The 24,295-nt window shown below is 38.4% G+C and overlaps 1 protein-coding gene and 1 long non-coding RNA gene across 3 annotated transcripts in view; one reads left to right on the forward strand and one right to left on the reverse strand.

Moving 5' to 3' along the window:
- LOC143340259 (uncharacterized) overlaps positions 1-14,790 on the forward strand; it is a 57,837-nt gene extending 43,047 nt beyond the window's left edge. The window contains exons 2-3 of one of the 2 annotated variants that reach the window (XR_013079400.1): positions 13,832-13,992; positions 14,499-14,790. This is a non-coding gene — a long non-coding RNA (uncharacterized LOC143340259). Of the gene's footprint in view, positions 1-2,456; positions 2,584-13,831; positions 13,993-14,498 lie in introns of those variants that run through there. The other variant, XR_013079401.1, reaches the window with a different exon arrangement.
- The window catches only part of LOC143340233 (uncharacterized), a 280,744-nt gene that overhangs the window by 32,427 nt on the left and 224,022 nt on the right, over positions 1-24,295 (reverse strand). The gene's annotated exons all lie outside the window — the stretch shown is intronic.

Here is a 24,295-nt window from a genome sequence, read left to right on the forward strand (position 1 = left end):
ACATATAAAATAAGATACAAGTTTTAAACTGTACGAGTTTTTTATAGAAATAGATTAGAAATTCATAGTTTCCCATAAAGAACGACTTCATTCTATCATCTATTTAAATCAATTTCTCGAAGAAGATCGTAACATATAAAATAAGATACAAGTTTTAAACTGTACGAGGTTTTTATAGAAATAGATTAGAAATTCATAGTTTCCCATAAAGAACGACTTCATTCTATCATCTATTTAAATCAATTTCTCGACGAAGATTTTAACATATAAAATAAGACACAAGTTTTAAACTATACGGGGTTTCTATAGAAATAGAATAGAAATTTTTAATAAAATAAAATGTTGTCTTATTGTAATATAACTGTTTTCTGTTATGAAATTGCTACCGATAACGAGCTGGTCGTTTCGTTAATTTGCACGAACAATTTGAGGGCTAATTATCGAGGAACGAATTGTTCGAGTGATTAACGCCACATTCCATTCAAATTACACGGTTGGCTGTTCGGCTGAAGGGGGTAAACAGAACGTGAATGGGAACGAATTCACGAGAGGCAGTCCTTAAAAGAACGGGACGCTCATCGGTGTCGCGGATGGCTGGAGTGGTCTTGTTATTTTTTTTCTTCTCAGGATTTCGGGGACCCTGTACCGTTACTTCACGGAGGAATATTTGGTTCTTTGCTCTTCGCCTTCGGCTACGTCGTGTCGGTGAAATTCTTTGGAGTCACGATCCGATTAAAATCGCGGACCAAAAACGAGCGTGGAACACGCGGCTAGCGATTTGGAACACCGTTAGAACGCTCGTGACATTGAAACCCAAGAGCAGACCGAAACTAACCATAAAACAGCCTGCTGGTTCTCAAATAGTGGCCCTATTAATTTACATTCTCTTTGAATATACTTTCATTACGACATTATATATGAAAATGAGAAATATTTAAGAGAAACTTTTTTGTAATATTTGAGAAATTGGTTCGTTTGGCCAGAAAGAACTGTTTTTACTTTCAGCTAATATATTTCTTTTATTATACACAAAAGAAAGTTAAAGAATTAAATTACGAAATTGTTAAAAACAGTGTTCCAAGTCAAAGTCGTTTTTAAATATGCCCAGAGAAATTTCGTCGACGGAAAATGACAAACGATTCGTCGCGAGTAGATTGTTTAAAAATCACAGATAGGAATCTCGTTTTCATCGAGTAACGCGGCATGGGCGAAAGCTATTTTAAAAGTGCAAACTTGTTTCGCGGTACAAAGCGGCAGAGCAACGACCGTTTGGAAATGTGGATCGATCGAGGTATGGAGAGTGAAAAAAAAAACAAAGAAACGGAATTGTTTATGCTAACGGAAGGACTGTTAACGCGGTAATTTTGATTTTGACGTATCAGCGAGGCCGTACGACAGCAGCAATTACCCGTACAAACGATTAACATCAGCGACATTTGAAGGCTGCTGGGCTCGTGAGAAAAGAATTTAAGTTGATCGAGTGCCAGGGTCTTAGGTCAAGTCACTCTGTGCATGTAGACAAGAGGAAGACTTTCATCGTGATTGCAGATACAACGGCACGAGAAAGAGAAAGGATCGGATGGTACCGTTAGCAGCATCGGAGCACAGGGTCCGTTTATCATACTTGAACTTCCGATCAGATATTGCGGAAGATGTTTGGGATCAAACTGGAACACTGCCATATCGCGATAGTTTTTGGCGGAGGTAGGTAAACTTTATTCGAATAAAAGATTATTGGCAAGGTTAACAGTTTCATTCGTTCATTATGTAAGGTTTAGAAACTTTGATATTTATTTAACGAGTAACATTTGAGAGTAAATACACAATATGGACAGGCTATGATTACCTTCATTTCTTATAGTATTTTTATCGTCGTGCAACTTTGCGATTGAATACCATTATTTCGAATTAATTTTCTTAAAATATTGCAATGATTTAAAATAATGTGGATTGATAATATAGTACAAATGTTTACAATAACACAGAATAATCTATTTTCCCCGATAAGCTAATTTTACAGAAATAAAATTTCTCGAACTTCTGAATAAATAACACAAATATAGAATTAAACTGGAAAGCAGTCGAAAGGTTATTTGCAACATTATCAACATTTTAGTATATTCAAACACAATTTTAAAAATCGACATAAAAGAAAAGTGTAGCCATTAATAGCAGTGTTAATCGTATTCAATTTTGTACAATGTAGAAATCATTTCGATTTATAATTTCTGTCTTTGGAAAGGCTAAACCAACGATACATTTCTTATCATAACAAATACTACATTCTTAGATGAAATGATAAAAAAAATATTTGATTGCACGCGTAAGGTCGAGAATGGTTTGTGAACAAATTACTGTGCCTGGTGTAACAGTTTCAGCGGTGGAAAGTAGGGTCACCCTTCAAAGAACCTTCGAAGCTAACGGGTCTCCTCCAATGCTGAAAGGATGCGGCCAAAGTCAAGTGTCAAGGTCTCGGGTCAAACCACTTTATAAAGACAGACGAGGAAAGATCTTTATCTCGGTTCCCGATACGACAAAGAGAAAAGAGGAAAGGGTGTGATAACACCATAGCGGTATCTCAAGGTAATTACACGGTACCGGTTTCCATATAAGCATTCGGAAATAAAAGAAGTCAAAGCTACTCGCCACGCAGATAACCATTCCTGACATTTTTGCGCGATTCCGTTCGCTAATCAAAGACTATACCCGCTGGTATTTTGTCGATGGGACGACCTTCGACGTTATTAAGCATGGAAAAATAAATGTATCTACCTCAAGCACGCTAATTGTAACATTCGCGAGCATAGTTCATTATCAAAATTCTTCGATATTGAGTTGCAAAAACTGCTCTAAAATTGAAACAATCTTCAGTACTGAGGCAAGAAAAATTCTCTAAAAGTTAGTGTGGTGAAAGTGAAATGCTACTTGCAAGAAAAATTGTCCTCGTCAAAAAGACTTCCAGTGTTATTTATTAAAGAGTAGTTGTAAACATCGAAAATTTCCTAGAGGGGTTTATTGCAATAGAAATATTTCTTTTGTAATAAATATACAGGGTACATCAGATATAAAATTTGTTCGTTCGAGGCTTCTTTTCGAGAATATTGGCTTTGAAAATTCCATTGTGTATGCCTGCAATAGAGTACGACTTGGAATTTAGCACAAGTAGAAACAGTGGGCAGTGGACAGACACACTGTACCAGAGGCACTCCTATTCAATCGGACGCGAATCTTATAAATTTTCAAATTCGATTGTCTCGAAAACAAAGTCTCGAATGAGAAAATTTTTTTCTTTATTTTTGAGGGAAAGAATATTTAATGATATATGTTTGCATCGAGCAGCAGACGGGTATTATTCGATCTCAAGAATTTTATTTTTTATCTCGATTTGCGAGACCAAGGAAGCTCTCAGCGACCGAGTAAACACTTCTCGTTTCGTCTGATTAAATATAAACAGCTCCTGCCATTTTTACTACCAAAATCGAAACGACGAACGAGTAAATGGTGTATTTTCAGTCACCTTGTCAATATTTGATATCGAGAAAATATTCCTTTCATCGAAGAGATTTATTTTCGTTGACTCAAAATGATAAAAGGGTTGAGATAATCGAAGTATATTTATCGACTCAAACTCATTGAAATAAAAATTCTTTCCAAAGGTCAGAATTTTCTGTACTCTTTAACAAAATACATACAGGGTGTTCGGCCAACCCTGGGAAAAATTTTAATAGAGGATTCTAGAGACCAAAATAAGACAAAAATCAAGAATACCAATTTGTTGATGGAGGCTTCGTTAAAAAGTTATTAACAATTAAATTCAAAAATTTCAAATCGTTCTGGAAAAATTATTTTTAGTTGCAGGGGTCAATTGCAAGCATTTTTGGTGAATACACATATTTCCGAAATCCTACCCACTTTCGAGAAAAAAATTCGAGTAAGTGCTGAAAGTTTTGGGTGAAAAAAAAGACTTTCGAATCGTCTTGGAAAAATTATTTTTAGTTGCAGGGATCAATTGCAAGCATTTTTGGTCAACAGACATACCCCCGAAATCCTACTCAGTTTCGAGAAAAAAATTCCTTACCGAAAATATAATTTTTGGCCAAAAATATCTGCCCGAATTTTCATGGGAATCTTTAAAACGTCATAACTTCTGGACGGATTGGACGATTTTAACGTTTAAAAAAGCAAACTACGCGTATTTTGATGGAGAATATGTACAAATCGCAAAAATGTTCGAAAAGTTGGTCCTTGACACCGCAAAATGAGAAAAACCCCATAAAAATGGTCCAATTTTCAAACAGCCATAACTCCTACAATTGTGAATATATTTCAATGAAACTTTTCTCTGAAGTAGAGCTCATGGGTACCTACAAAAAAGTATTAGACAATTTTTCTGTAGGGTGTCAAACAAAATTGTGAAAAATGAAAAACGAATTTTTAAGAAAAATCGACAGGGGGTAGGTGCCTAAATTTTTCGGCGAAAAAAAATTTTCCAAATCATTCTAAAAAAATTATTTTTAGTTACAGGAGTCAATTACAATCATTTTTGGTGAATAGACATACCCCCGAAATCCTATCCACTTTCTAGAAAAAAATTCGAGAAGGTATTGAAATTTTTCGACGAAAAAAAAAAATTTCAAATCGTTTTGGAAAAATTATTTTTGGTTGCGGGTGTCAATTACAATCATTTTCGGTGAATAGACATACCCTCGAAATCTTGCGCATTTTCGAGAAAAAAATTCAGTACGGTCGGAACTTTAAACGTTAATAACTGTTTAATAAAGCCTTCATCAACAAATTGGAATTCTTGATTTTCGTCTTATTTTGGCCTTTAGAATCCCCCATTAAAATTTTTCCCAGGAGTGGCCGAACACCCTGTATATGTCTCTAACTCTTTTCACTAATTATTTCTCGTGAATTTTGAATCACAATAACATAATACCTGAAAAATCAGATGCCTTCTTCGCTAAAATAACTGTTCACATTTACAAGACGGTAACTATCATTGAAATAGACAAACGGTAAATCAAGATGCAAGATACGAACGGAAACCCGGTCTGTTAAGTAACATATTTAATATTTTTTCCCCCCCGGGCGAGTCCAGCGGTAAATTTAGTTACAAAATGATGCAAATCAGTAACACCTTCGCAGCATTACAATTAAGGGTGGACAGTAAATCTCGCGATTCTTCCGGCACCGTCTCTTTGCATTGCATTACTACCGCCAGCCTTCCCACCATCGCGATAATTTACACTTTTTACCCAAGGTTCTCTAACGTGGAAGGACAAAATTTTATCCGTAGCCTACGAGTCCGCGCTGTAGCGAGAATGACCGCATCAGGTACTTACGTCTCCATATGTACGCGCATAAGTTACAAGTCTACGACACGTGGAAAGCAGCCTTAAACGAGGGGAATCACTTCCTTCGTAAATCACCGTTGACGGGAAAAGGGACGCCTCTGTGCGGACCTAACACAGTTGTCTCGTTGTTTTCTTACACAAACCGTAAACTTACATACATTTCCGTCGTTTTCCGTGCGTTAAACGCGAGATTTTATTCCTTCTTGAATCATCGATATCAATATCAACCCCTTGTGTTTTACAATACCAGTTCGATACGTCGTAATTTTTTTATATCATGAATATTAAAATCCTCACATTTTCACTGCTACGTCAGATACTAATTTATGCATTCCGTCTTGATATTCCCTGACATACAATTTAATTCCAAATAATTTTTTAAACGTATACTATTTAATTTTGTTTAAATTTGTTCGTACAAGAAGTGACCACGAGAATAGATTTGTTTTACGAATACTTCGTGAATGTAAAAATGTGTTGATTTTAATATATAAGATTTGATGACCAGTAGTCTCATGATTGTGAAACTTGACATCAAGAACTTGTAACGAGTCAGCCTCGTTATTGTATGACAAGGGGTTAATTCGAGAAGACACAGAAAAATCGAAAATCACATGGTGATACGATTACAAGATGCTCTCGTTGTTTCCACTGAAATTTACGTAACGATTTATTGAATATTGGCTTGCACGAATAAGAAATCTCGAGCATTCCAAAGCTGAAACCCTATAATCAGTTATGCCGTGGCGTCTTCATTGTACGAGCATTTTGCAATAGCTTCCTGACGGCAATGTTCTGGCGGTAGCCTGTCGATGTACAACAACAAAGGGTCCCAGTAAAATTATTTATCGAGGTCGAACATGATTGACTGCCCACCTACCACAAATACGTGCACGCACACACGCGTGGCGAACCCACGCAACGAAAGCTGTAAACTTCGAGACGTAATGTTTCGCCAGCCGAATTGCAAATCGAGAAGGGGCGATTTATTTTAAGATTTTCATTACGCAGGAAGCATTATCCATTATTAAAACGAGTTTCGTGGAGGTCTCGTTCGAACAATGAGACAAAAGTAAATGTAATTATCAAATAATACTCACTCTTTTCTAATGTTATTCGGGCTGATGTTATAATCACGGTAAATAGATGTAAAATATAAAGTTTTGGATGAAAATTCTGGCGTTTATCGTTCTCTCGAACGTTGATAAGAAAAGTAACGAGACACGATGCATCTACGTTACATTCTAAGACACAGGTAAAGAAAGCCTCCAGGGGTCTTCCTTCGTGGCTTTCTCACACGCGATGGTACATCGACGTCTTCTACCCTATCGTGCGGTTAATGGGCGATTCTCGTTTCGTTTCCCTTCGAAAAATGACCCCTCCCTCCCCACACTCGCGCCGGTGAAATGAATGGTTGCAAGGATCGTAGGAATCGGCTACCACGCGATTACGCCATTTTCTTTCAAAATTTTTCCCGTTTCATTCCAGTCAGGCGATCCTTTGTCCTGCTTTTTACGCGAATTACATAAAACTTTCCACACGGCAATCTCGACAAATATGTAACAAACTGTTAAAATTATTTATTTCCTGCAACAGTTGCGTAACGAACAAAGGTCAATATTAGTCTACCATTTTTCAAAGCTGATGGTGATTCAATTTTTACCATCGAAAAATTGCAATTTGCATGGATGGAGATTAAGTTATCGATGTAATTCATACTATAAAATCGAGATGTATGTATGGTTAAAGTTCAGTGAATTATTTTATAAGCTAACGCCAGGCTTACATCTAACTTAAAAATATGGGGTGAACAATAAATATTGTAAAGTATAAGAAGGAATAACGAATTGCGAGTCTACAATTTCCATCGAACACAGGCAAGAGAAGCCACAGAAAAATACAGAATATGGCGATGGACGAGGAGATGCCTGGCAATTCTATTGCCAAAAGTATGCAAGCTATTCAGGTGGCCTGTTTTGAATGCACACTACAGTATGCAGAGACAGATTGAAGAGGAGCAAAATAAACAAATAGATAGGAGTCTTCGAGACAAGGACCTTGTAAACAAGGCACCACAGACGAGGAATCCATCTCTGCCGCGGTATTCAACCAACCAGAACATTGAAACAGCGGAGTAATGCGATCGAATTTACGAGAACAATAGGAAAGATGGAGAGACAAGTTTTGGATACGCTGAATAAGAGGAGACAGTCAACGGGAAAAACGGACACCGTAAACCACATCGTAATAATCAAACAAAGGATCGATCGAGGACCGAGAAGATACAGGAATACTGGATGAGGAATTTAAGACCACCCACTATGGTCTACTTTGCCAAATATCCTTATAAAATAATTTTATTTAAAGAACAATTTTCTCTCAACATATTTGCATAAGCAAATTTATTCTTTTATGTATTTAAAATTTTCATTCTTGAAAACTCAATTTCACTCACATTGTAATAATCAAACAAAAGATCGATCGAGGATTGAGAAGGTACAGGAATACTGGATGAGGAATTTAAGACCACCCACTACTTATAAAATAATTTTATTTAAAGAACAATTTTCTCTCAACGTATTTGCATAAGCAAATTTATTCTTTTATGTATTTAATTTTTTCTTTTTTGAGAAACTCAATTTTACTTCTCTGACTAAATTACAAATTGGCTCGAAGCGTCAGCTCTGTTCCTCCATCTATAAAAAGAAATATCCAGATGAAATAATGTCGAAACTAAGATTGGCCCCTATGTCTTCTTTGAGTGTGTTTCGTACGCGTTACACTGTATTGAACGACTGTGTAGAACCGCATGAACCGACCGCAGGTTATTAGATTCGTCTGGCGAGAAAAATCATAAAAGCAACGTAACTGCCAGGCAGAGAAGGCCGAAAACGATCGATGCGTTCGGTCGCCGGGCCAATTTATTTCTCGCGAAAGGGATCAGCTCGCGAACAGCGCGGAGGATGTTTCGATTCGACCGCCGAATATCCCTTACGCCCCATCGACGGGTCGAGATTTTTGCATGAACACGTTGAACTCCCGCGAGGAAACGTGAGATCCGACACCGGGCACGGTCACTCCTGCATCCCGAGGTCCTGAATAATGCAGACCACCTATTATCCCTTCCGGAATCGCGAGTCATCATCTGACCTTCTGCCTCGCGCGCAAGAATCCACGTTGCACGGAATTCTTAGAGGTACGGTGGGTGTCCTCCCAGTCCCGACGTGAAACCGGAGGAACGAAGGCGAAAAAAAATCGGGGATAATAATAAAGGAGAGGGAGAGTCGAGCCCCGTCGCGTAGAAGAAGGCACGAGAAGTCGTGGGTTATCGCCGCGAACGTGACCGCATAAAAGATCGTAATGTTTTATGTGAACACGTGTATAAGGAAGGTCAGTTCTGTTGCTTCTGTCCTTGTTTTCGTTGATTCTTCTCCCGCGACTACGGCTGTAACAGCCATTGTCTCGCGAAGGGAAACGGTTGTCGTCGGTCCGATGTAGCCGATTACTTCGTCGATCATCCGGGGCCCTCGAAAACGTCCTCTTCGTGGACAGAATGTTGGAAAGTTGGAGGTAGCGTAGACAGAGAATTTTTAAAATGAAATTCCAGACGTGATTCGTGAGCACACCATGTAAATTTTGCGGGAATTTTTATATATTATATGTGAAATTCACGAGAAGGAATTAAATGATGACATGGTAGGATCGTATCTGTCGTTTCGTCTTTTTAGAGAAGCACCCTTTGCACTCCGCTCTAACATGAATATTTACTTTTCATTATGGAAACTCGAAGGAACGGGATAACGAGGGGAATGTCAGTAATTGTGTGCAATTTGAACGATAAGTACGTGGAATTAATATCAACGAAAAAATAACTAAAATTAGGAAAGTCTAGTTACTGACCGTAGTATTTCACTTGAGAATCTTTCAGTGTCCTTATATACAAGTAGAATATTCTTAGTATGAAATGATTGTTTCAACAATAAATGTCAACGAAAAAATAACTAAAATTAGGAGTCTAGTTACTGACCGTAGTATTTCAGTTGAGAATCTATCTTTCAGTGTCCTCACAAACAAGCAGATAATTCTTAGCGTGAAATGATTGTTTCAAGACTTGATAAAGATAACTAAGAGGAAAACTAACTAAAATAAATTGGGAAAGTCTAGTTACTGACCGTAGTATTTCATTTGAGAATCTGTTTTTCATTGCCCCTATACCCAAGCAGTCAATTCTTAGACTGAAATGATTGTTTCAAGAATTGATAGAGGTAACTACGAGGAAAAATGACTAAAATAAATTCGAAAAGTCTAGTTATTAACTGAAGTATTTAATTCGTTGTTCAGTGATCTTACATGCGAATACCTAGCGTGATTGTTTCAAGATAACGAAGCGAACGTGGACGCGAAACAACGAATTAGACGCGGACACGAAAGAAGCGTGAAACGAAGCTAGTCGTCGCATGATTAAGAGGGATCTGCGTATCGTGTACTCGTGCTGGTGGCGTCGTTGCTAGCGTGGAATTTCGGTCGTTTCGTCTGGAACGCCTCCGCGACCGCGACTTCGCTCGCGAGCGTATACGCGCCGCAAAAAGAGGATTACGAGCCGCGCCGCGAGATTCGCGCCAGATAGAAGTCGGTCTTGTCGCGCGGCACGGACTGACGTACAAATTGCCGGACGGCTACTTAAAACGAACAAGTGTTCATTACTCGACGTGATAAGTTTACTCGCGTCGGACTACGCCTCGTAAATTCACGCCGAAATCACCGCGTCTCGAGGAGACGACTAAATACGCAGAAACGGAGCCGTATCGCCGATTACTTCTCGTTTAATTCATACTCTTCGTCGCCTCCGCGTCGTTATTGTCCTCTACGTGCTTCATAACGCGTAAAAAGAAATACAGATTTATCAGATTATCCTTGGTTCGAGTCCTCGCGAGAAATAGCGAAGTTATTCGACCATCTCGTTGCATTTATTATCCACTCTATTTGATAACTGGTCGATTCTGAATGTAAATTTGCCATGATTCGTATTATTCTCATAATATTTATTTTTTAAATTTTGTCTTTCTCTATTGCGAATAAAAAATTTAATTCTATCGTATTTATTCGATAAAATCAAATAATATATCGTTTTTGTTGCTCCTTAAAGTTCCTGGGAGATCAGAGATGAATTAAATATGTACGAATATAATTAAAAGGGCTTTTTAATATCCCCTATAATTGCTTCCAAAACGACAAGAACGACAATTAATATCTAAACGATTTACAGAATGCCTTCTACTCTTCAGCACGATATAAAGTTGAGTAATTAAATCGAACACATTTCATTTTACGTTTATCCGTAATCTTCCGATCGGTAGTATATCCACATGTATCCCGACAATTAAATTTAATTCTCCCAGTTAATAAAATTTCACGATCTTTATATACGAATGACATTATCGAAACGCGCGAGAGACGATCTTCGTGGAAATAATATTCACAGGATATTTTTAAATATTCAGAGGTCGTTGCAGCCTCGTTAGAAATTAAAGTGTTAATGTGGACGATGACTGTAAATTCGATTTTATTACAATACGCAGCGCAACGGGAGCCTTGTAATGATTGTTGTTTACCAGACACGGTCCACGATGCCTTGCATTTTGCTTGGTATATTTTTAACGAGCTGGGATCATAATCGCGCTTCAGTACTGTCCAAGACTTCGTGCGGAGGATAACTGGTAGGGTTACTTTGTATCTATGAGTATTATCTCGGTATTTATGCCGAAGCCGTGACTCCTGTGACAACGCGAATGTCACGAATTCCTTTCCTCCGAGCATCTGAAGGAAAAATCAGTATTCCGTGCGATGGAACTCTTCGATACAGATTTTGCACGAAACTGAAACGTTCGCGAGTGCGAACCGAAACGTTCCTTGGAAATAAATACCACATTCCTGGTCAGATATACAGAGACCAAACTGGTGGGCAAGAATGCAGTGAATAATAAGGGCAATTATAGTTACGAACGTAAAGCATAATCTAGATTCAAACAAACTGTAAGACTTAAACTTACATAGATTATAATTTTTATTTTGTTGAACGTTGGAAAATACATTCTTTTAAATTCGATGTCTCGACTATTGCATTTAAAACTGTAAAAAACAAGAAGACAAATTTAATTTACAATTATACATAAATATTTTGCTACAGTAAACGATCCATAGAAATGTTCGACGAAGATAGATCTGCGTGTTTAATGTCTTCCTCAAAATGTTGTTAATAGAATTCTTGCGGTAATTTTAATAACTAAGAACCCAATTAACTAGTATGTAATAGTCTCGAGAGATGTAGATCGACGACTCATAGAGTTCATCGTTCATTTTATTGCAGCTATTACACTCTTTTCTAGCCTAGATTTATTTCTCAAGCACGAGATCTTAAATATTCTTTCCCCCTGAATTTTAATTACTTTGCTATGCTGTTCTAAATCAATCACACGCTTCCGCGATGAATAATCAGTTTTCTCTCTTTCGAAAAACTGCTTATTTATAATGGCAGCGTAACGTCTCGTGTATCATGGCAACTGGCCCATTCAGTGAACTCACAATGGTTGTATTAAATAGACATTACACTTATTTGCGTTAAAATTTGCTGGATCATTCTCGATTGTCCGAAGCGCAGCCGTATGTTAACGTCATCGTCGGAGCGATCGGCTCAGCGATCAGAGTCGAGGTCGACGTCACGATCGTCGACCTGTTCGTTTCTTAGCGTTACATCGGCTCGATTATCAGAACTGATAGTAATTGCCCCGCGATATTTGAAAGATATTTATGTTCCGATCGCGACCTCTTCGAACGATAAATCTGAGAACTGGTCCGATGCTAACCCCAAGTTCTAATTTCACCCGTGCAAGATACTCTGTTAGAAAGTTGCACTTCCAGCCCCACGAGACTCGTTTCGAATTTAATATTTCACCATAAGTCACTGAATTGTAAAACTCGAACTTATATATTAAAATCAACACATTTTTGTACGAGCAAATTTAAACAAAATTAAATAGTATACGTTGGAAATATTATTTGGAATTAAATCGTAAGTCAAGGGGTTAAAATCGTTGGATACTTTGATTTCCGTAGTTTCTAATTTTAAATTAAAGAAAAATACACTAGTTTCTTGTATTAAAAATTAAACAGATCCTCCTGAGCCTGTTTGTTTACGAAAGCGTTTATTTAAGAATCGTCTAATACGCGATAATTTAAATATGTGATGGCTGTTGTATCGCAGCAGGAGGTACCAAATGTTCAGCAACAGTGTCTATTAATTGATTAATTATGTAAGAACCAAATAGGATCGAGATAATTGCAGACAGTCGTTTTTAGTAGATATTATGGGGAGCGAGGGAGAATATCAATTGAAAGTCGACGGTTTAAAGAGGCTGGCAATTGTGCCGCGTGTTCCTCAGGTGGCACACGATCGTATTCAACGTGCATATGATGCGCACATGTTGAACAGGTCTAACCACCTGCTGGACACATTCTCTTTGTTGTACACCATTTTTCGGATGATACCCGACATACAACGCAACGGGTTACACGGTCTTCGAGCACGTTTAACTGTACCAGAATGTTTATTACCGTGTTCTGCAACCTGTTGCGCTAGAGAAACCTTCTCCGTGATCTAGCAGACACGGCATTAAGGCACGAAAAATGGCTGGTGCACTAAAATGTTGACGTCGAATCGATTCAACGAGTCGACAAAATCATCCATAATTTGCCAGCTGAAAAAGGTAATCTCTCGAATTTTTTTAAAACGATTCCCGCGGCGTGGGCGCGTGAAATGCATTTAAGGAACCCCTTCTCCTTGCTGTAAATTTTTTATAATGTTTTGACTCTATAAGTTGAAAATATTCAGGTGTTTTCTGCGATTTCGATGCGCATATATTAAGACGATATTGTATTACACTTCGATATATAGAACTGGTCTTTTAAAATTAAACGAACTACGTTAAAAGCATATATTCTTGCTTCAAACATTTCCTGTCGTATAAATAGTAAAATTACATAGATTATTATTATTAGCTCCTCGAAAGTAATAATCAAACACTTATTCCGTTACTAGATGTACACATAACGAGATGATATGCATGATTGAACGAACGACGATGATTATTACCTGGGACGTCAAACTGCCTAGACACGACCATGGATAGTATATTTGCTTCTACCTTAAAATTGTATGCTTATCAAATTATAGTACATAATTATTATCGGGGACACTATCGTTAATAAATTTAAGGAATATCTTTTTATTAACCAGTGTGATATTACTGTTACACGTATCCATGAACATTAGCATTGTAAAATCGTTGAAACGTTGCTTCCAATCATCAGAAGGTGATACAATTGCCGTCCATTGAATTCCAAAATAGTGGAGCCTCGTTGATCATCGCGGAATGATATAATCATTACATAATTATCAACGAATTATGCGTGTTCAGTGACCGGAGTGTCCTCTGCGGATCGCCCCACCGGAAACGGATACACGCTTCACGAAAGACGAACACAAGTGAAACGAGTCGTCTACGCGCGGACACATCGCAGTGGACTCGTCCGTGTGAGTCAGACGGAGAACTTTTCGCAGCAGAAAAGCAAAATCAGGGTAATTTTTAATATTTTATTATTAATAGGAAAGGATACACCATAGGGAATATCTTTCTATTCTGTACCCCTTCCTCTTAATTTATATTTAAAAATAAAAAATCAAATACTCCTGATCATATAAATTTATATAAATCGAATGCATAATGGTAACTAAAGAAATAATCTAATAAAAAATTGCAGTAAATATGGGTTTTTTCAAATTCAGTAAACGTTGAATTAAAGTTAAGACAATGGCTACAGCAATTTTAAAAAATTCTTATATGTAAAAAATTACAGTAAATATTATATTCTGTACCCCGTGTTCCTGATTTATATTTGAAAAATAAATATGAGTTCTCTAAAATTCACTAAACACTGAATTAAAATTAGGACCACAACAATTTTAAAAGATTCTTATAATATATCAAAATTTAGATAAACGTACAAAGTATGAAATTGAAAGGTCCAATTCTTCGATCGAAAGAAAATCAGAAATATTCAATTTTCGATTTTCGATCCGGGCAGGTCTAAAGGGCATGGACCGCAGACTCGTTACAAGAGAAGTTCATGGCCACACTCTTCCCTGGAGCGATTTACGAACAATAAAGGACACACGCTCGCGATTAATCCAGCGGTAGCAGTTCGTGATTACGTGTCGAAGATCGCATCGCGCCGGCTCCTCGTTGCGCAATGGATCCGCGATCCTCCATTAAATCATACACGAGGCCCGAAGAGAAACTGCGAGTGCATTTTCAGATTGCAGAACGTCGAAACTTTCAATAGCTTATTGCCTTAAAGTGGTTTATAAAAGGATCATTAAGTCCGCTGATAATTACCGATTCATATTCGTTCGTGAAAGTGGTCGTTGAAAGAGCTCCCTTAAATTAATTGCCATCGTTCGACGCCTTCGATTCTTACTTACGCGATTTCTTGTTTTATAAGATCAGTTTATCAGTCAAAATCGATGATGAGACAATCTCTTTTCATACTTCGAGATAAACCGTTCAATCGAATAAATATTCCAAAGTGATCTTAACTTTACAAGTATTGCACGGTGTCGAGGGATGTACGAATAACTTTTTAAACAAACTACCCAACTTTTACTGGAAGGTAGTGAGCTCTTTTCCAAAACACAATCGACTCAAAATAGATAGTAGATTATTTTCGACGCGCGAATACGGCTTTATTATCGGGTTTTACGTACTCGAAACTTAGCGTGCGTCGAGCACGGTGTTCATACACTATCGATATCGCATTCTAAACGTGTTTAACAAGAAATCAGAGGTACACTCAGCATCCGTTTAAGGGCTTTCCGGTAGCATCGATAAAGTTACGCATGCGATTACGTGTCGAAGATACTATCACCTTGAACGTCGTTACATAAGGTTTCCAGGGACGCACAATAGGGCCCCGATGTTCCATTAAATCGTATGCAAATACTCCGTGGAGAACAATGGAACGCGGACGGTCGGATCGACGTTCGCGAAAAGTCAGTGGTCGCCTGCCGGAACGCTTCCTGGATGTGGCAAGCGACCCAGGGGATCCCTGAAGAAGATCCCAAGGTATTCACGACCGTACTTTAACCCTTCTTACTTGTACTTTGCATTCTAGTACTTGACCAAGCACCTCGATGATCCAACGTTCGAAATAACCGAAGGGCTTCTCGTTAATTACTTGAAATTTACGTGCTCCGAAAATACGAGACACTAGTTTCATTAACCTTTTACATTATTAACTTATTCTCAAATTGTTTCCTGGATATTTATGTTAGAGGGCCTCAGAAAATATTTTAGTTACTTTCATTTCAAAATAATCAGTTTTTTCAGTTTAGATTAGATGCTCACAAGTGTGTGATTTTTAAATATTGCAAATTAAATAGAACCTTCCAACCTTCCAAAAAGTTTGGAAATTACTGATCTAGATCGTCGAACGAAGCAAATAAAAATTACTATAAGTTGTTTGGTTGAAACGTTCGCTGATGTTATATTTGCTCAGAAGGAGTCTGGATAGATTCTCACGGGCGTGGTTGATCAAGGATAAAACATAATAAATTGTACGACAGTATTAATTTATGGGCTGATGATTTAGGATGGCGCGTATCCTGTATAATTGACGCCTCGTTTCCGTGTCTAACCTCCGAGACAGCAACAGAAATTCATCTTCCTTCTAGAAAGCTGGCGTCGTTATTTCCTAGTAACGGAATTCAAGGCGCTTTCCTGGGGATACGTGATCGATCATGCACGCTTGACGCGTTCGTTACCTCTAACAACACGCGTACCCTGATATTTTTGAAATCCCACACACTGTTACCTTCCCTCCTGTCTCGGGAGAAAAAGAATCGATTACTTTCCGTTTGCATTTTCTTAATGATCAAGCTTTCAAAAATGGCAAGTCACCGTTCGAAGAAGCGAAACATCGAATGTTTCAAACTCGTGGCCACGATGTTTCAGAAATTAATCCTACGATCGAATTGAAATTTTAACCATATTAAAAGTAAAATAATTCTTGCTGAGACGAATATTGTAGATTAATGTTTCGAGGATTAATGGATCGAACCAAAGTTTGATATAATGAAAAAGAAAAACGATAATAAATGTAGCACATTTACATTTACTCGATGACACTTTCGGTACAGTAATTAATAACTCGTGTATTACTCGATCAAGTTACATAAAAGAATTCGTATAACATCTCCAAACATTCCTTAATAAACACAAAAATTAACAGTTAAATACGTTGCATACTTTTCTACTAAAAAAATTTCGAAAACAGTCCATCCTTTATCCCCAGAAATGGAAAAAATTCGTTGTAGACATTTGAACCAAGAAGATGAGCATAGATAATTTTTTGTAAATAGTTGGAATATTCATAAATCGTTCTATTTAAGCACTGAGCGTTTTCTAATCGATTTTCCAGCCGAAAGGCCGGCATTCGAGGCATCTTGTAATCAGCGAGGAACGGTGGAAATACCAACGGTCGTAGTTTTACGTACCGTTTCGAGGAGCGGTATCCTTCTTTCTCGCGAAGGTAAACGGGCGTACAGACGATCACGATCAAGATCATTGACTTCTCACGAATGTAAAGCGATCGCCTGAAAGCCCCCGTGCTGCCGGTGCGATCTTTCGCCCGGATATCACGTGGACACGGAGAAAGGAAGGAGTTATCAAAGTCGTGCATCGCTGCGTCGTCACGAACTGGCTCACACAGAATTTTTTTCATCGCTGCAAACATGCTGTTTCCCTTCCTTTTTCTCCTGTTTACAGTTTTCGTTGCTAAATTTCATTTTTAACGTCGAGCATGGGTGAACTGTCCGTACTAAATTAATTTCGTTACATTGTAATACGAGCTTTTAATATTTTATATCGCTAGAAATCCGTGTTTTATCATCCTGCAAAAGATCGTTCAAATCAAAGTGATATTAAGCAGAAACGAAATATTTTCTTGTGGCAGAAAGACTTCATTAACCCCTCAACCCTCATATTTTTCGGGTTAACCAAGACTGATCTGTTTTCTTTATTCGATTCGTTTCTAACTATTTTGAAATTGTTTTTATTATTTACAATATTGCATCTAACGTATAATTTGAAAGAAAACAAATATTGTCACGCGTTAAACTGTTAGATTAAACAAATATCGTTTTTCAAAGCAGTCAGACTTCAGCATGAACATTAAGGGGTTGCTCAAATTAGAAGCAAGACACCTTTCCTTTATGAGTGATATTCGTATCGAGGGGTCTGAATATCTTGGCTTTATCAAGGTGGCCACCGGTATTGCGAGGGAATTTACGAACTGATAAAAGGAATAAGTTGAACCTTGCTCCTTGATAGCGTTCACTGGCGATCGGAAGAATGGAAGAATGACTTTCTGTCTTCGCTGGATACTGAAACGCGCGTTCAAGGATACCCTCAAGATCACGGTCACGTCGTTAGTGCTGGACAATCGCCATCTGTCATCGACCGTTTCGCGCAGTCAGTGTCCGCGCGCGTCCAGGCAAAAGAAGAGAAAACAGTAATACTGTTCTGCTATTACCGGAACATATATCATCCCCGGGGTTCGACTTCGCGTTTGCATTTTCACGACGAATCTTTCATCCCTGTCGATTCATAATTCCTTTGAATAGTAGCGTGAATTCGCGAGAAGTTGACTAACGAAAGGAATGCGGGTCTGATTGGTGCCTGGATCCCCCCACTCTTGGTCAGAGCTTGACGATTGGTCGAAACGACGAGAGTGGGGATGGGTGATGTCCCACTTGTCAACTTCTGGCGAACGCACAGTATTTTATTTCATCTATTCTAGTACGATACTACTTCTTATATCGTTTATGGATACTTCTCGTTTTATTATCCACTGACGATATGCTCGAGTAATGCACGGATCGTCAAAGAGTAAATTTCGATTTCGTTAATAATGGAATGGTCAAAGAAAGTGAAATTACGACTGTGAAATATATCTTTATTTGCGAACAAACAGTCCTATTAACAGTCTTTTCTAAATCAGAAATACTTACAATATCACGTCAATATTGTAGAACAAATTCTATTATGACAAATTTAAGTATTATTCAAACAAGGCAGAAGTCTTTTGATAGTTAAAGGGGATCTTTTTAATAGTTTTTGTTTCTGTTATTAACGTTTACTGTAGGTAACTGAGCCTGAATGAGTGAGTGAAATGACGTAGAAGACGACAAAGAGTTTTTCTTGAGAAAACGACTAACGAAAATGATCGAAATAAAAAAACAGAGTATCCAGTCTTGTCTGCCCACTAATATAGATAATGGAGGTTCTATCGTATTTATCGGCATTCTGGTCTGTCGTCTCAGAGTATCGATGCTATTGTTAGAACCTATTCATCATTGGACGACAAATATTATGATCGTCGTCGAAGAAAGGATCCTTCAGGACACTGATGATAAATAATGATGTGTCGATAATTAATGAAGCAAGTTTCTGCTACATTCAAGATAAATTCTGGGTAACAACAGGTTCGTGAAAAACACCACAAAAGCGGAGTGCCGAGCTCATCATCGCAATAAACTAATAAAACTTACTCTTAATTGCGACGAGCTAAGAGCGCTCGCGAAAGGAAGGTCGACGCTGAAGAGCAAAGAATTAAAAATGGCTATCTTAAAAACCACTCACGGCACGTAGAGGACTCTTAGTGGACAACGTGGTCATCAATTTAGCTTTTATCTCGGTTTTGACACAACGTTTAATCTGCCAACCCAAAGATTTTTTGTTTAACGTATTGTATTTGGACGAAATCCTCTCGCGATGGTAATTAAAACGCAAGAATTAGTGGAAAAGATATCGAAACGGAGCCACGGAGGAAAACATTTCGGTAGGTTGTCAATTTGCCGCAGAAAAATACGTCAATTATAAAAGAAATGTAGAAATCATTAATTAATGAAAATTTCACGAATTTTTGCAACGCTATTGATTCAATTTTCAACTCATCTAAAAATCGAAGAGAGACATAGTTTAAATCGTGATAAACTAAATACTAGAAATAAACTCTTTTTAATTAATTATACATTATTTTTCTTTATTTAGTCACGTTTTCACAATTCTAATCTTTCGTACCAAAATAAGGTTTATGTATTGATTCCTGAAGAGGATCAGATATAAATCGAAATATCCAAAAAATAAATATTCTGCTCAGGAAAGAAGAATATTTGTAGAATAATTAAAAACTGTTTAAAAAATTAAGAGAGGAAAGTAATAAAGCTATGAACGATCTAACGAAATTGAGAGGATGCTTTTTCTAGTATTTAATTTTACAAATGTAATTTTTTCTACAAGATGTTATTAGTTTTACTCGTAACAAAATTTTACGATGTATCAGGATCATCGTGAGGTCTCGAGATTTTCGATGCAACATTTTGTATGGACATTGAACCTTGATTACGAGGAGAAAGGTCAGTGTCGTGCAACCGTGTTGCATACTAACGAACCTCGTCGTATTTTGTTCGTTCGGTCTTGTTATTAGAGGAACGAGGACGCGAGAGCCGTGTTCCATGAATCAAATTTTTCTGATCGTGATTCAGATCATACGTCCATGCGATCTGGTCACTGACCGCTCCACAAACACAATTGTCGTGCAGTTGGATCAAATCACAATATCATGAATTAAACTTAAAACAGCCCAAACTTTCACAGATCATAAAACAAAGAAAAATAAAATATCATAAAAATTTCACTATATTGAATAAAGTTGTTGAACATCCAAGAATTCAATTAATCAACTCTCTGATAGTTTCAGGTTTCCAATTGCAAATAAGCATTGATCTGTTTAATTCAACATGAAGGCTTGCAAAATTATTTTCTGCTCCCTCAAAGGACGTAATTTTTCTCACTAATGCAAAGCACGTAAACCCGTTTGATTTCAAATGTTTAATAAAAAAAAAAAATAAATAAAAATAAAAGGAAATAAATTTTAAGAAAGTGTTATCATAGAATAAGATAACAAAGTTCCTGTAGTAAATGAAAATCACCAAATGTGAATGATACGAAAATTTCCATTGTCTCGAAGATCATTGGAGGAGTATGTACGCAAACACCGAGTGGTCTCGATGCTCGAGACAGATCGTTGACTATATAAACGCCGATCGTTTACATGCGATCTTCTTTCGGCACGTAATACCGTGGCTAATGAGCCCACGTATCTCGAGTACAGGTTACATAAACGCGTGGACACGTCACGAGACGAGGAACAACGAAGTAAAACCAGAGGAGACGGAGAGAGAGCGATATGGTAGTCGATTTCGAAGACAGGCTTGTAACACGAACAGGAATAATTAATAGTTCTGGTGCTATCTAGTCTTGTTCGAAGGCTCACACACGTGTCGTTGGTAGAATGAGAATAGGAAAATTCAAATGCTTTAACTTTGCGTCAAATTTATTGACTCCTGTCAGATCGTTCATCCATCCATGGGGAGTTGTTAATGGGGTTCCCTCGTACCTCGGGCGAAGCCAATCGATTTTCTTTATTTGCGTCTCTTTTAAGTTCAGAGCCTCAGTACGGTTTATTTCGATAACTAACGACTCGAAGCCCAATTTTAATTGGACGTTGCGAAAAATGCACATACAGGGTGTCCAGTTTAAATACATCCAAATATCTTACACGCTATTTATAATACTAAACACACGAGGAAGACAACTTTATTCTTTGTAAATTTCTCGCCATAAATTGCTCAGTATTTTTGTGTAGGGAGAGATTAGACTTTGCTGTTTAAAAGCATAGAATAACGAAGTTCTTGAATTTGTAATTTACATTTTCTGAGTTTGTAAGTGAACAGATCAACGCTCAATTGGAAACCTGAAGCTGTCAGAAATTAATAAAACCACTAGTGCCTTGAAAGAGAAGTATAGTAAGTTGGAAAAATTCGTGTTTATCAGGAGGAAGCGTTCTGACGAGGGAACGGTGCCAAATTGAGTCGATGGGACGTTAATGGAGATTAATTTTTATTTGGCCTACATCCCACGAACGCCTCCTCCCATCGATGTGAGACAAAGCCTGTAAGGATACGGGGATAAGTATCGTTACATGTGCCAAGCCACAGGGATAGTCATAATGTAAGCATTGAACCGACGACGGTGCCTGAACCGTCCATTGTATTCTGTAGCCGGAGTCGCAGGTTCAGCCAGCCTTGAAGCAGTGAACCTCCCAGCGCGACAAGATGATGCATTGTTACAATGCACGGGCCTATACTTGCCCTTTAGGGTCACGCAGAAAATCGCAAAGGTTAAGAGGTATCAACGTCGGTGCATCTACGTTTGCCACGAGCTCCACAGCCTCGTCGACGTTCGGGATTTCGACGACATCGCTTATTTCCGATTATTCCAATATGAGGGTAAAGTAAACCCAAATCGTAACAACAAAGACGAAACATGGCGATTCAACGAGCAAATTGCCTTATGTTTCGAACATCTCAGGAATAAAAGATAAATCTTAGCAGGAACAAGCTGTGAAAAATGTGATGTACGTTTGATCAATTGATAGGCCAGGATTCTTTTAATTGCCCAACGAGATCGGTTGGATCTCCCATTCGTGTTTCAAGCTGGAAACTTTGAACGTCTGAACTACTTAAGCAATCAAAACGATGTCTCTATTTCACCGCGCTGCAGCCATACCCGTCACAGCGAACAAGTACCCTCGTATCGTGAGCCACGCAGCGCACATACGCGAATATCGACGGATGTGTTAACATTAGTCGTTTTATAGACCAGGTTAGATATCGTGGAACACGCGCTATCAGCTAATGGACCACATGGAACGTATTCGCTACGAACGCAGATTTAATGCCCCGCGCGACGACAGTGTCGGCGCAATGAATTTTCCATGCCTCAGTGTCTTCGCGAATAAAGAGACAAGGGACCTTCTCGAATGACTCCTACAAACCTATTCGACGTTTTATAGCGCTAGCCTTGAGGGTTCAGAACACTCAAACTCCCAGTTATCTCACCTCGTATACTTTTAATCACACCAAACGGTGATCCAAGGAAAATTGTTTAGAAGAGAATTTCGATCAGTGATAGGATCGAATATTTGCACGTTTGGGTATGTTTAATATTTAATAAGGTAAAAGTCGATTTTACTGACAAATACACTAAAAGAATCTACACGAAATTTGCTTTTCTTTCAGGTAAAGATGCAACCATGTTGAATGTGAATCTGAATTCAGTTCGACGTTGGTCCTTATCATCCTTCCACGGTCTGACTTCTTTTAAACAGTATCTGATGACACCCACTAGCTGGACTAGAGACCTAAGCGATAGTCTAACCGTCTAGTCTCATCCCCGCCGTTGATTCCTCCCACACAAGCCACACTTCCAGGGATCTTATCAAATTTGTTAGAATATAATTCATTGGAGGCAACCGCTCCCTGAGTTTCTGTACTAGAACTCTGGAACTCTGTCATCTTTTCGAATTTATTCGATATAAAATAACTGCTTTATTATTTCGGAAATTTGATAATATTAAGGGATTAAATCTGGCGACGAAGCGACTATAAATTCCCACATTTTGTTTGTAATATCTAGACTGCTAATGTTTATGTGTTTATGGGAAATTTTAATTCTCAAAAGAGAGAGTAAGATATGAATTATTATATTTAGAGGTGGAGACATCTCTCTACAAAGCTCCCATTTCTTTAATTCTATTAATATGCATAAAGATTCGCAGTCTAGTAGACATCGTCGAATACTTCCCAAAAACGTGAGAAAAATGTTTGTTAAGGAATCATCACACACTACAATCGTTAAAATATGTTTTAAGTTTTCCTTAAGACTTTTCTAAGTAAATGAAAAAGTGAAATTGAATCGCAACATTTTACGCAGCTCACCCTGAATACAATAGTAGACTCAGTAAACGTAACAAGAATCAATCTTTATCCTGATTCCTATTGAATCGTAAGCGATACCCAGAGCATTTCGAAAGAACCGCACGACCATAAATTCTAGCAGCGAGGAATCACGCTCCTTGGAGAACCGAAAATTCACGAATCACCCAGGAGGCGAGGAGGATTCCGTTGGACGTGCACGACTCTGTGTCGAACGAGCCGCGAAAACGAGAAAGCAGAGGTGGCGGTAGAAAAGGTGTTCACCGGTTAACACGAACTTCGTGAAGATCCGTGTACCTCGGGGGTGAACGAAGAGGCTCAATAATGGATATCGATGATGTTGGAAGAGACATCGGCACGTCCGCACGCATTCCGGCAGCCAGTTATAAATCACTGATTCGTATCTCGGTAAGGCCTCCTTAACCAAATGGATGCTACTGTCGATTTGAATTACTGCCCTTACCCGGCGAGAGACATTGCCAGCCGACATCGACTCCAAACGGTTCAAAGTTCTATGTAAACTACCGCCCACGTTTACATTCTCTGGCTACGTGGGACCCCCCTTCCGCCATCCCTGTACCCATAGGCCCCCCCTTTGCAACGGGCTCTATGTCCCCCAGCTCTTCTTCGAGTGATCTAAGGAAACGTCTTACGGGGCCAGAGAGAAAGAGACGACGCTGTCGCTCATGACTGCCGGGATTTAGAATCGAGGGTGATAGCGACTGAATAAAAGATGAAGGAACACAACCGCCGGTACGTATCGCTACGACCGAGCCAAAGGGTTTCGTAAAAGTTTCGCGTGAAAAACGACGTTCGCGATCCCCTCTGCCTCGCTCCCTTCAGATACCAGATAAGTCGAAATTCTAGCGGTCTCGAAGGGCACAACGTAAAACCGTTTAAAAGGATTCTTTCGAGGTGTCCTGCTACGACTATCTTGAACTGCTCCTCCGAATAGTCGTCACATAAATTGAGCCACTTGTCGCAT

This window comes from Colletes latitarsis, chromosome 3 (genome assembly GCF_051014445.1).
Source record: "Colletes latitarsis isolate SP2378_abdomen chromosome 3, iyColLati1, whole genome shotgun sequence".
In the NCBI taxonomy this organism is placed as follows: domain Eukaryota; kingdom Metazoa; phylum Arthropoda; class Insecta; order Hymenoptera; family Colletidae; genus Colletes; species Colletes latitarsis.